The sequence below is a fragment of the Uloborus diversus genome, chromosome 7 (genome assembly GCF_026930045.1).
Source record: "Uloborus diversus isolate 005 chromosome 7, Udiv.v.3.1, whole genome shotgun sequence".
In the NCBI taxonomy this organism is placed as follows: Eukaryota; Metazoa; Arthropoda; class Arachnida; order Araneae; family Uloboridae; genus Uloborus; species Uloborus diversus.
Window position 1 is genome coordinate 124,574,807 of NC_072737.1, and position 13,885 is coordinate 124,588,691.

Genomic DNA, 13,885 nt, shown 5'->3' on the forward strand with positions numbered 1-13,885 from the left:
AATTATTAAAACAGCATGTTTTAGTTTTGCTTCAACTAAAAGAAACCGCCATATTTGAAATTTGAATATCAATGGATGAGAAACAAAGAGAAAACTAGTTATAGAGACCCGTAAAACTTAAAATTAGGGTATACACTTCAAAATGGTGACCAAACATGACTGTACTTGCATTTTGTCGTCTGAAAATCCTGTTTTTCAAGCCTGTATCTTTTTTTCTCTCTTATCACAGTGCGCAAAGAGAAATGACAACCGCCGATTTAATTATTTCCACCCACCTGATAGGTCATGCAGCTCTTTGCAATTTTAGTTTACGCATGCCCCTCCCCCGATAATACCCCCTTCTTCTACCACGAATTGAAAACAAAGCTCTCATTGGAGGGTATATAAGTCACGTGAAAGCTCTCGAAGTTCACTTGAAACAGCACTCCTCGACGAAGTCACCTCACGGAGAAATCGTTTGCCTGCTCTGCCCTTGACGCATTTCGACGCGCAAAACTTTTTGGGGGAACTAAGCGGTAAGTTCTATTTTTTTTTCTTTTTTAAATTTCTCACTTTGCTTGAAAAAACCCCATTAAATTTGTCACAAAACATACATTTAATCCAAGCGAAAAAGATGAAGCTTAATTTTAATGTAACCTGATTTTAAAGCCGACAATTTTTTTATTTTGTCTTTACTCTAAACTAATTTCTACATTTCCTTTTCTGAAAATGCTCAGGTATATATACTGAAAAATATTTTTTGAGATGAATTCTTTTTCCCCCCCTTAATACTAGGTGTTTATTAAGCATTTTCGAATAAAGCGTTTCGTTTTTGAATTGAAAATAATTCTCAACGGTTAAAACTATTTTGGTTTTTGTAATATCTTTTCCACATGCAAATCAGATAAACAGATGACAAGAGTAACACTGGAAAAATTATTTTCCCGTATTATAAAAATAAATAAATGAATAAAAATTAATCTTCACAATGTATACTGAGAATTACTGTTCTTATAAAGCGTTAAGAAAAAAAATGTTGATTCATTTTGAGTGCAATTTGTTTTCCAAGCAGACGATTTATTAACTTCGACTTCACTTTTACCTGGTTTTGCCTTTTTTTCCTGATTAATTCAGGTTTAAATTCTGAAAAATATATTTTTGATATTAATTCCTCATTTTTGCACTTAGAGGGTAAATCCTTTTTTTTTGAACTGAAAATAGTTTGCAACAGTTAAAATTATTTTGGTGCTTGTAATATCTTTTTCACATGCAAATCAGATGAACACATGATTATATTAACACTCGAAAGGTTGTTTCCATACAGGAAAAAAATAATTAAAAAATCAAGATTTGCAATACGTAAAGAAAAACACCATTTTTATTCTGCGCAAGGAGAAAAATTTGAACTGTTTTGAATACAACTTATTTTTTTGTACTAATTACTAATATTATTTAACCTTTGATCTAAAGAAACTTGTATATATTAAAGTTTTTTTTTTAAGGCAAAGCCGTCGTATTAGAATTCGAAACTTACGTAATGACGGATGTCGTTGCTATTTAAGGTGCGTTATGATAATTTTATAGTATACTATAAGTACAATGAAGTCCACTTATTCTAAGAGGAAAAGGATTATAATTTGAATTCCTTTTTATTGTGATTTCATAACGTAAAGAAAAAACCGACACATACCCAGTGAAATATTTAATTATATTTTTTAGCCTACTTTCCCGTAAAAGTATAAGAATTAAGAAAAAAGCATGAAAGAAGAGTTAAAGCATCTTAAAAATATCGCTTGAAAATAAAGAAAAAAAAAATAAATGAATAAATAAATATCGGAAACTTAAAAATTGAAAAAAAGGGTTTTGAAATTGTCTATCTGTCTATCCCCTCATTAACTTTTGAGTGAATAACATGAAATGTACCGACAACTCGGTAATCCTATCCAGAGACTACAGTTTCGCCCTTGTTTGGGCTCATCAGTTTGGAATAGGGAATACCCGAGTTGGAGGCAGGTGTCATCTCATTGAAGCTGAGATGCCAACAAAGTGGTATATAAAGTGAATTAATCTCACCAGCGAGAGTCCGCAGACATGGTGCAGTTTAACTCGTAAATTGAGGGCAAAGCTTGGGTATTAAGCGGTAAGTTGCTGCCCAAAGGCAGAGGGGTAAGGCAAGAACTACAGAAGTTTGAAGGAAAACCTGAATAGTCCGATTTGAAGAACCTTTCTTTTGTTCGAAAGATCTCAGCAAGTACACCTCAATCCCATGTTTCATTTTCTGGTATGAACAATTTTTTGTTCAATTTTGAACAATTCAAAAAAGCTTAATATTAACACCTACGGGGACATTTAAGGCGAACCTAGATCCCGACCTTAAAGACAGATTTGCTTCCAACAAAATTTGTTGGAAAAGCTCTTGATGCAGAAGATGTATAGAAAAGATATTTTAAAATTTTTCTTTAGCTATTTTAAGAGCAAAAAATTTTAACATTGACACCGTCAGGAGAAAGTACCCAAATATTGAAAATGAAGCGCGTCTGATGTCGTGATTCTGAGTTCGTTTTTAATTTCAAGAAGTAGGAAAAAATTATTTATAAAACTCGAAATAAAATCTTCCGTAAACTTACCATGGACGCAAGTCAGAGATAAATATGTCTGAATCAAAATGAAATGAAGTCAAAGCGCAAAGATTTTTACTAAGGCTATCGAGTTGGGGTCCGACTCCTAGAAATTTAGGGCATTCGATTCCAACTTCGGCTCTTGTACCCCAAAACCAATCCGACTCTGCTTTCACGAATGAGACTCTGAACCGGCACGGCAGCCTTGGTAGAAATAGACTCGGAAGGAAAATGACTATCTCCGACTCTTGGAATTTTAAAGCCTGCGACTCCTGACTCCGATTCCGACTCCTTTACCCCAAAATCAGACCAGTTCCAATTGCACGACTTCAACTCCGACTCCGCCCTGGTTTTTACTATGAAATATTCATTGTTGAGATGATTTGCTTTTATTTTCATTCTTAATTAATTAATTAATTTTATTTTTGTCAAGGAAAAACAAAAGGAAATTAGGAGTGCTTTATTTTTAGTTCCTTTTCCAAAAAAGGAAGTATTGTATTCGCGAAAAAATTTTCACTCAAAATTTGGCCTTTATTTCCGTTTTGCTCACCCCCGAATTAATGTTGGGTTCTTTTCAACACTACCACACGCGGAGTTGGCGAACAAAAGACTGGCGAAAGTGCCTAAGAACGTATAATCACCCGAAATATCCATTTTGATACTCCCCGAGTTAATTACAACGACTTTTCTCGTGACGTCCGTATGTACGTATGTATGTACGTGCGGATGTGCATATGTGCGTATGTATGTCGAATAACTCAAGAACGGTATGCCCTAGAAAGTTGAAATTTGGTACGTAAACTCCTAGTGGGGTCTAGTTGAGCACCTTCCTTTTTGGTTGCATTCGGGTGTTTCTAAAGGGGTCTTTTGCCCCTTTTTGGGGGGAAATCATTGTTAATTTGGATGCAAACTCAAATGGTGTTATAATTTGGTGGACACTTGGCGATATATCGCCAGTCTTTTGTTCGCCAACTTGGCGACAAATTTGGCAATATTTTTAAAAAATTCTGTTTTAATTTGGCTACCGTTGGTGATATTTAGAGAGTAAACTATTGAATCACGTTAAAATTGCCAGTAATGGGGAAATCACATTAACGTGGAGTTAAAAGAAAGTCATTTGATGCACACATCAGCTCGTCGTTGAGTCATTTGATGAAGAGAGTACAGAAATTGAAACCAATTGTAACATAAATGAGCGAGATATTAGTCTCTGAACCTTAGATTGTCTTATTTGTCGCATCATTTGTCTCTTAAATGTCGAAAATGTTTTTCATGCACTTTCATCTTATGAAAGTGCATTAACATTTTTATTACACCCGCCTTCATTAAAAATAATTGATTACGGCTCTAAAATTAGGGCTGTTAAATTAAATTCGGCTTTCTTTCAAATCCAAATCCATAATTTGAAATCATAGTTGTATACCGACACGTAGTTTGTTTTACTCAATTGAACCAATTTTTTATTAAACATATTGCAAATGCAAAGGTAAATAATTGTGTTAAAATTTGTTTTAATCATATGTGATTTACGTTGTTATGCTTTAATGTAGCTTAGTAATGAATGCCAGAAAATTCAATGCTAAAATAAGAAGCATTTCAAGTTCTTATTAATACTAAATACGCTTAACACTCAGTAAGTAACGCACTGGATTACATCTTACCAGTACTAAATAAGCATTTGACATTTAATAAGTTACAGCGTTGGCCAAATCATTGGACTAAGACTGTTTTAAAATGCAAATTCTTTATTGATTACATTACTATAGACACATTAACGAACAGTGAAATAATTATCTAATATTTAGTATGCATTCCCTTGTTCCTGATGAGCTCTTTAAGTCTTTTTGGCATACTTTTCACAAAGTTTACACCATTTCTTAACTTTTTAAAAAAGGAGGTAAAAAATTGCTTATACTCACTATTGTATATACTCACATGCACATACTCACTAATTACATAAAACTAACTTTAAATATAACAGAACACACTAATAAAAAGAACAAGAACTAGTGCACTGTTTGAGCTGATTGAGGTTACGTTCCTGGTAGGTAGATAAACAAAGAACATAAACAAAGCAGACAGTGCTGCCACCTGCAAAAATTATGCTAAAATAACGTAATAATCAGTGTACAGTATGTACTGTACTTTAACAGCAAAACAAATAGTATTTTAGTACAAATAGTGTACAAAAAAAAAAAAAAAACTCTTTAGTCTAATAATTTAGCCAGCACTGTAGTTTAAAAATACAGCTTTCGAAATAACTTGTTTATATATCTTTACTTTAAAAGAGCAGTTGTGTTTAACATTGTAGTTTGTTTTATTTTTCGTCATTTTTAGTCACCAATTTACTAATGAAAACAAAATTGTTTCTCTAAATGCTCTATTTGCCGAGAATAAAGAATGTTTTTAATGCCTTAAATCTTTGCCTTCCTAGTTGTAAAATATAAAGTTCACTTTACAACTACTATGTTTCTTTTTAGAGGATTTTTAAGGTTTCTGTTTCTTATTTTTTCTTTGGGTGAGTAAAACTTTTTCCTCAGTAGCTTTGTATTCCCCGATGAAATACAAAGTGTTATTTATTGACTCTTTTTGCATTGGTAAAGGCATATCTTTTTATCAAATTTATCTAATTTTCAATGATGAATTTTCTATTCCTATCGTCATTTTTAAATGTAAACTACTTATCCTTATTTTCCTCTTTTCCCATGGGTTAAAACAATCTATTTCTTCATTAAATAATTTTTAATGATGAAAAATATTTAAAAATTTCTTTTAAAAAGTGATTTTTTAAAAAATTTCTTTAATGACGAGTTTTGAAATTCCACTTACGATTTACTTTCAAGTTGAAGTATCATATATTTTTTTTATCTTCCTACTTATTGCGAAAAGCATTTCATTCTTCCCTTCTTCTTTTTTCCTTCATAAAAGGACAGACATTGGATTAGTTTTAGTAAAAAAACCTGTTCCTTCAACGTGTTTTTAGATTAAAATAATAATAGGAAAAAATTATTTTAAGTACTACCTTTTTACCGAAAAAATGTTGCTAGCAAAATTTTAAACCAAGGCTGTTAGTAATATTCAATGATTAGGAAAATTTGTTAAAAATTAGTTGTTTACAATTCCATTTTTGAAAATTTTTTCTTGGGTTTCACTGTTACATTTTATATTTGAAGCGAAAACATAAACGTAGGTATCTTTAATCATTGTTCCAGCGGGAGTCAGTGGAAAAAGAATGACTGGTTTTTAGGTATTTCCGTCTGTCCGCATTAAAAATATCTTAGCAAAATGAATAACTGATTTAAATATACAAAATATAGCGCGATATTATTTTATGTAGAAGCAGAATCTTTTACCTAGAAGTTGGAAAAGAATAACCTTTTTTTTTTGAATCAATATGTTTTACTAAAAAAAAATCTGTCTGTGTTTTTTTATAGTTATTTACAGTCATTGTATATTGTTTGAATGGCGTCAAATACTCTCCAATGCTTTCGAACTGTCTTGATTTATCTTTTTAAAATTCTCCACATATTGACGTTTATGAGAGAGACTTTTTTTCATTTTAGGTGTGTGTGTGTATGGGGGGGGGGGGAAGAGCTCAATTGGGTACGTTACAATCATGATTACTTTGAAGAAAAAGCACGGAACTTTAAAAGAAAATTTAAATTTCAACACTTTATATTTAAGATAGGAAAAAAGATAAAAAGTGCTAGTTCATTGAATTAGATCACGAAATTATATTCTTTACTAATAATAAAGCTGAAAATTTCTATGTCTGTCAGGATCTCTGTCTGTCTGTCAGAATCTCTGTGACGCGCATAGCGCCTAGACCGTTCGGCCGATTTTCATGAAATTTGGCACCAAGTTAGTTTGTAGCATGGGGGTGTGCATATCGAAGCGATTTTTCGAAAGTTAGATGTGGTTCTTTTTCTATTCCAATTTTAAGAACAAAATTATCATAAGATGGACGAGTAAATTACGAAATTATCATAACGTGGAATCGTAACATGGGCACAAGCCAATTGGTGAGATAAGAAATTATCATAACGTGGAACCGTAAGATGGGTACAAGCCAATTGGCGAGAAAATTCACCATACATTATTTGTAAATATACAGGCGAACCAAAAGATCTTTTAATTTTTCTATTACGTGCAAAGCCGTGCGGGTACCACTAGTAACCAATAAATGCAATGACACTTATGTACAAATTTAAGAACTACATGAAAAATATGCACTATTAAAAAAAGATCGTGCTAATAAAAACCTCCGAGCTGCTGGTCATAAAAAATGTAAAATAAATAAATAAGAAATAAAAATAAAACATTTCTCACTGGCAAATAACATTGATGGTAATCATCATTCTACATTCACGAAGCTTAATGCATCTTCCAAGCTTCCATGATGCGATGTGGGGCAAAAAATATCGAAAAAGATTTATTTCACTCGAAAAACTTTTTTTTTGCAAGATGATTCATTCTGATTAAACTCAAAGCAATTCCTGAAGGAAAAAAAAACAATATTTATTAGATTATCTCTTCTTTTGTATTTTGAAATATTTAATCGAATCATTTGGCATTTCATTTTCAATCATTGTGGAAGTTCATTTCATCATTTGCAAAGTGCAAAATACGTTCTATAAATTGGCAACATAATATGCTTCATATTTAATGAGCTAGCATTGTTTCGTTTTAATGATATGTGTTTACCCACATTTCTCTGAAACTGCGAATACTTAAAGCTATTTTAATACGGTTTTAGTGAAAATGAATTTCCTTAGTTTCTAGATTCTATTGCGTATTTCAGAATTAAAAACATAATGGAAAAATCATGTGTTAAAGACACAATTCTCATTAAGAGTTAATAAAACTTAAGTTTATGGCAAATAACATAAAAAGTAAATTATCTAAAGTAAATGTTCTTTTGGCATTCTTTATGTTAAAGTATAAAAGTACATGAATAGAATGATTTTATGATTTCACCCAAAACAAAAATGACAATGCAATGGGGTCGTTTCCAAAATTTTAAAAGTATTTTTTTCTGAAAGAGCATGCTTAAAAACATAGGATCTCACCATTTTTTAAATAATTTGACTAAGTTTAATTTTTTAAAAAATTACTTTAATCGGTGCGCTTTCATTGTTTAACGTTTCTGCCAATGACATCACAAATGATGAAATGCTATTCACTGTTGCCATTCAGAAGAGCACAATATTTGTTTCTCATCTTTACTCACGTGTATTGGCAACTATATGGTTGATAGCAAGTGTAGAGGCAATTTTTAATTCGCTGCTTGATTATCATAACGTGGAAACGCAGTGAAAAATGCGCCAAAGGACATCATTTGTGACGTCATAAAGACCACACCTTGTTTGAAAAATTGGAAATTGAAAAAAAATAATTAAAAAATAACTGTTACGAAAATAAAAGTATTTTCTGGGTTTTGTTTATTCTATCAATTTCTGTGACTAAAAGTAGTACTTTTGACTGAAGGAAACAACCCCATTTCAGCCGAAATTAAAAGTTTTCTTTTCTTTTTTGCAATAAAATAGCAGCCATTAAGTAACTACTTTATTAAATATTAGTGGTACCCGCACAGCTTTGCCCGTAGTAGAAAATTGAAAGGTCATTTGGTACGCCTGTATTTACAAATAATGGTTGATGACTTTCTCTCCAACTTGGCTATGTTAATTTGCTCGTCCATGTTATGGTAATTCGCTCGGTGCGGATGAAATAAATCCACCAATGGTGATAAAAATAAAATCACAAAAAAAGAACGAAATAGAATTTTTGAAAAATCTTTTCGACAGAGAGATTTTGAGCTTTATTGTTAGTAAAGCAATATACCTACTTTTTAAACATCATTTGTAAAAATGGATCCATCATTTAAACAGTGGCTCCCAAAAGTGTTTGTACAGTTTAAAATTTTGTAATAAAACCAAAATAACATTCTACTATACTCTATGCCATTCAACTTTACTTTTATTTCTACTCTATGTCATCTTTATTATTATTATTATTTATTACTAATAATAAAGTTAAAAGTCTGGATCTCTGTTACGCGCATAGCGCCTAGACCGTTCGGGCGATTTTCATGAAATTTGGCACAAAATTAGATTGTAGCACGGGGGTGGTCACCTCGAAGCGATTTTTCGTGACGAATTTACGAAAAATCATTTTGTTCTTTTTTTATTCCAATTTTAAGAACATTTTACGGATCAAGTTATAACATGGACGAGCAAATTACATAACGTAAACGAGCAAATTGCCACGACGTGGACGAGCAACTAGCATAACATGGGCGAGCAAATGAACATAGCAAATTGGCGAGAAATTCTTTATCCATTTTTTGTAAATATACAGTTGAAACAAATGACCTTAATTTTCTCTTTCGGGCAAAACCGTGCGGATATCGCTAGTTCTAAAAAAAAAAAAAAAAACAAGTAGGCTTTTTTTTCAAAATATTTAATGATTTTCTTTTTGAAATGGATTTTCTTTCTGAAAACGAAGAGACAGAGAAATAACAAGCCACAAAAATCATGATACACTGAAATATTTTCGGATAAATTCATTATCAAATGTTTTTTTTTTTTTTTTTTTTTTTTTTTTTACTATTTTTGCATTGTATATGCCCTTAAAAAGCATTTGGCTTTAATTTTTGTTTATTTACTCCATAATATTCTGCATACTTTTTAAAAATGACTGGTGTTCGTAAAAAATAACAAATACCAATCGAAATATATTTTTTTTCATCAAAGTAGCGGTAAACCAGCTTGAAATAGCACTAAACTAGTTTATCTATACCATTTTATAGCAGTGTAATAAAATGCTTTAAAGAAAAAAATTGGATCGAAAACAAGGTAAGGAAGGGTAAACCGGCGAAGTCAACAAAACGTGATCAGAGATTTACAATTAAAACATTTATGGAAAATTCACATTTAAGTACAGTAAAAGTTTTTTCAGGATTTAATGAAACATTTTGCGTTTTAGTTTCACTTGAAACTGTTCGCTGTCCCCCGAAACCGTTCTCTTAGGAGCTGGATTGTATCCGGGAGCTTTCCCGCAGAAAATGTTTTGTTCCGTGCGAAAAACAGAAAACTAAGGCTTTACGTAGCAAAATCAATGATAAATAAGCCCGAAACGTTTTAGAATAACGTCTTAATAGCAAATGGAAAAAAATCAATATTTTTGGTTCTGATATTGTAAGGAGAAGAAAAAATGAGAAATTTGATCTTAAGAACTTAGTTGGATCAGTTAATCAGGGCGATAAAGTTGTTAGTGTGTGAGGGTGCACATCAGCATCAGGACTTGATAGTTAGGAATTTATTCATGAAATAATGAATCATGCTGTTAATTTAAATATTTTGAAGGATAATTTTAACTATTAGCCCAAAGTTTGGTTATTGGAAACAACTTTGTCTTTGTTTTTCTTTATTTTAATCAAGATAACGATAAGTAGCGCATGATTTTCAAAATTTGCGTCATGTGCATCAAAATGTCCTCTAGTTTTGAAAATATCTCCCCCGGCCCCAGATTTAAATCCAATGCTGCATCTTTGGAGATATTTGGAGGTTAGATTACAAAAATACAACATTGAAACGAAAGGCGAACCAAAAACAGTAAGACTCAAAGCGTGGTTGAACACTCACTCAAAAATTGCAAAAAATAAAAAAACTGGTGAAATCTATTCACAGATGTTCAAAAACTGCTTTAGATTTCGAATGATATTCTACTAAATATTAACTTAATGAAAAATTAGACTACTTAATAATACGTTGAGTTTTCTTTCTCAATTGCACGAAGACTTTTGTGAGATTAAGGGTTTGTAACTTTTTGATTATTTGATTATTGATTCCTTGAAAATCAAATTTTATTATTTTATTGAAATTTTTCACGTAGTTTTGTTAAAAACTGCGAAATAAAAAACGATGAGTGAAGGACAAAAAGGTTTAATTCCAATTTGTACAATTTTTAAGATTTGATCAACAATTAGCTGAAAAAAAAGTTATTTATCTTGTAATTAATTATTGTCAAAGTTAATTAATACTTTTATGTCTTTTGAGGAGTGTAGTACATTCAATTATCTTTACTGTTTATTAATAAGGAAAAGAGACATTGAAATTACATTTACTCAAATGTTCATCCCCTTTTCAATAAACAGTATTTTTTTTAAAAAGCTACAAAAAAAAAAAAAAAAATGATGGAAAAAACCCCCCACCAAAATTAATGAAAACCTGCCAGATATGTCAAAAGTACTTTCAAATTATCTATCTCTTTGTTAGAGAAAACAAAAGAAAATCTGTTATGCAATAATAACTATGTTTATGCGCAATCAATAATGATGTTTGTCAGAAAACCCGAGTATTTTTAGACGATGCGTTGTATTTTAGTAGTGTTTAAAAGTTTTTTATTTAAAACTAGTGGTACTCGCACGACTTTGTCCGCAATAGAAAAATTAAAAGGTCTTTTGGTTCGCCTCTATATTTACAAATAATGTTTCTCACCAATTGGCTTGTAACCATTTACAGTTCCACGTTATGATAATTTCGTAATTTACTCGTCCATCTTCTGATAATTTTGTTCTTAAAATTGGAATAGAAAAAGAACCACATCGAATTTTCGAAAAATCATTTCGAGGTGCACATCCCCATGCTACAAATTAATTTTGTGCAAAATTCCATGAAACTCGGTCGAACGGTCTAGGCGCTATGCGCGTCACAGAGATCCTGACAGACAGAGAGAGATCTGGTTAGACAGAGAGAAATCCGGACAGAGAGACTTTCAGCTTTATTATTAGTACAGATAAAGATAAAGAATATCGTTTATGCTGTGGGAAATAGCTTATCTAATAAAAAACTCAAACATAGAGTTATGTCCAAACACCCAATAATATTTTTATGCAGCATTAATAACAAGCTAAACCTCCTTAGGGAGGCGGCAGGGAGTCATTGCAGTCTTTGCACGCTCCTTAACTATTGTATTCATATCGGCATTATACGTTGATGACCAGTTCCTTGTAACCTCAAAGCCTATACCTGCAAGTGTTTATTTCTTATGATTAAAAAGGTTTTTTCTCTTTTTTTTAGAATCCGGACAATCCCCCCCCCTTTTTTTATGTAATAGACAATGATTAGCTTGCGGATACTTTTGAGTGGCGTGCGCATATACTTTATATTTTTATCTTACTCTGCCTAACCCCATCCCAGCACACTTGACTTTCATAGAATAAAGCTTTAAATTCTTACTATGAAAAAGGAGACTGTTTGTAAAATAATTTTTCAGTTGCGTAATTGAGAGTACTAAAGTTCAGTTTCTAGCAAAGGCTCTTAAAGTTAGAAGTTAAACGTTTTGAAAAATTTTGATACCATTTCTCATTGATGTATCTTTTATCAGAATTTTTTTCTCACAAAAGTTTTTGAATAAAATCTGTCTTTTCGTTCAAAAATATTGTAATCGTTTAAAACTTTTGTGTTGCAGTTATATTTACGTTTCTTTTAATTGTTCAAAAAATACCCTTCAAATGACTTTAAAAAAAATAATGTGTACAATCTACGACAAAATTGCTTTGCAATAAAAATTTTTCAAAGTAAATTCGCAGTTTCGTTTTGGTTTTATATGTTTTTCAAATTTCTTCCAAGATATTCTAATGTTAAGTTTTTTTTTTCAACTGTTCAAAAAGTGCTATTAAAGTACTAAATCAAGAAATCGTTTTTTTCTCTCCTTTTTCTCTATAATATACATACACGTCAACATATTCCACCTCAAGAGCTTTTTCACGTAGAATTTGTTCAAAACGAATCCCATTTTCTATTCTTGATTTATGTCGGCCTTTAATTTTCATGTACCGTTAATGTTAATTGTTTTTGGAGCTGTTTATAACTAAAGAAAAACATTGACCAAATCAAAAAATTAAGCATAGAAATGAGATGTCCTTGCCGATATCTTTTGAAGAAAAATTATTTGTACGAATCGGACTGCTCCATCGAAAGTTCTTTGGGAGAACATGTAGAAGTCCGACAGACTGACAGGCAGATGACAAACCGACAAATGCATATTTTCTTATCTCAATACCTAAATATAAATTATTTTTCGTTTTTAATATTACATTAACAAACTTATTTGCGATTTTTAAAAAACTGTTACGATTTTTCAGAAATTATAAGCCTTATTTTATGTTTTTGTTCGTAATCTTTTACCTTTACGGGAAAGTGTGCTAAAGGTAGGAATAAAATACCAAAACTTACATCTCAGCCTTTTGAGTTTAGATATTTTTATTTATAATGAAGCTTTTAATTGCAACATCTTCCTAATGGAAGTTACATTTTTTTACTCTTGCTCGTTTGAAAATTCCGAGAATCACTCAAGAAAGTTTGAAATTTCAAAACTATCTCTATTTTCATGTCTTTTCAATTCTCCCTTAATTTGTTAATGGACCTTTGCATCATGAATATTACTTTGTGAAATCAGACCTTGAGCTATATTTTGAAAATAATCGTGAATGATACTGCAAAACAGGAACATTTTAGAAATCTATTGTTCCAACTTTAAATCTTTATTTACAGCATGGATTTCAACAAAAAGGACTTTACCTACTATCTCTTTAACTCGATGTTATTAAATTTGCTGTGAAAAACTTTAGAAAATAAATATATTGCAAAGTTTCTAATATATCACTGAAAACTAGAAACGACGTTAAAAATGTATTTTAAATAAAGCAAACATTTCGAATAGATACTAAAAGTTGTTAGTTTAATCAATTAAATTAAAATTGCACACAAATTTTAAATTTTCAGGATTGAGACATCAAAATGGAAATTCTGTTTATGCAGTTATTGTTTGTTCAGAGAGGGTCGATAATTAGAAAACGGTGGTAAGTTTTAGTTATTACAGAAATAATTATTATGACAAATTTCTCTTTTTCTTTTATCCCATTCCATAAGGCTTTTTCCTAAAATTAAAACTACTTTATTTATTTAAAGACTTTTCTAGAGCTTAACGAGACTTTCTTCGCTTAAGCAACAGTGAATTTTCGACATTTGTTAGCATAGGTCTTTATCGTTTTGGACATCTATTCCTTTCCGATGAGAAATAAATTATAATTCTGTAATAAAACAGAAATAATGCAAAAACGGAACGTAAAGTAATGCGCAAGGAATTAATCAAAAGCTATTTGGAGACTTTTGGGTGAGTTACCAATTTGAAGATGTGCTGTAGGTTTTTCATCTCTTAATCCAAAGTACATAGCCTCAAAGTCTAGATTGAGTAGGGGAATGAAACGTGGATAATAAAAAACG

General features: G+C 31.0%; 1 protein-coding gene across 1 annotated transcript in view; it reads left to right on the forward strand.

Annotated features, from left to right (window-relative positions):
• Positions 1-429: 429 nt before the first annotated feature.
• LOC129225578 (uncharacterized) overlaps positions 430-13,885 on the forward strand; it is a 120,480-nt gene continuing 107,024 nt past the window's right edge. Inside the window, exon 1 of the mRNA XM_054860029.1 lies at positions 430-515. The gene's annotated coding sequence lies outside the window, so the exon portion shown is untranslated. The remainder of the gene's footprint in view (positions 516-13,885) is intronic.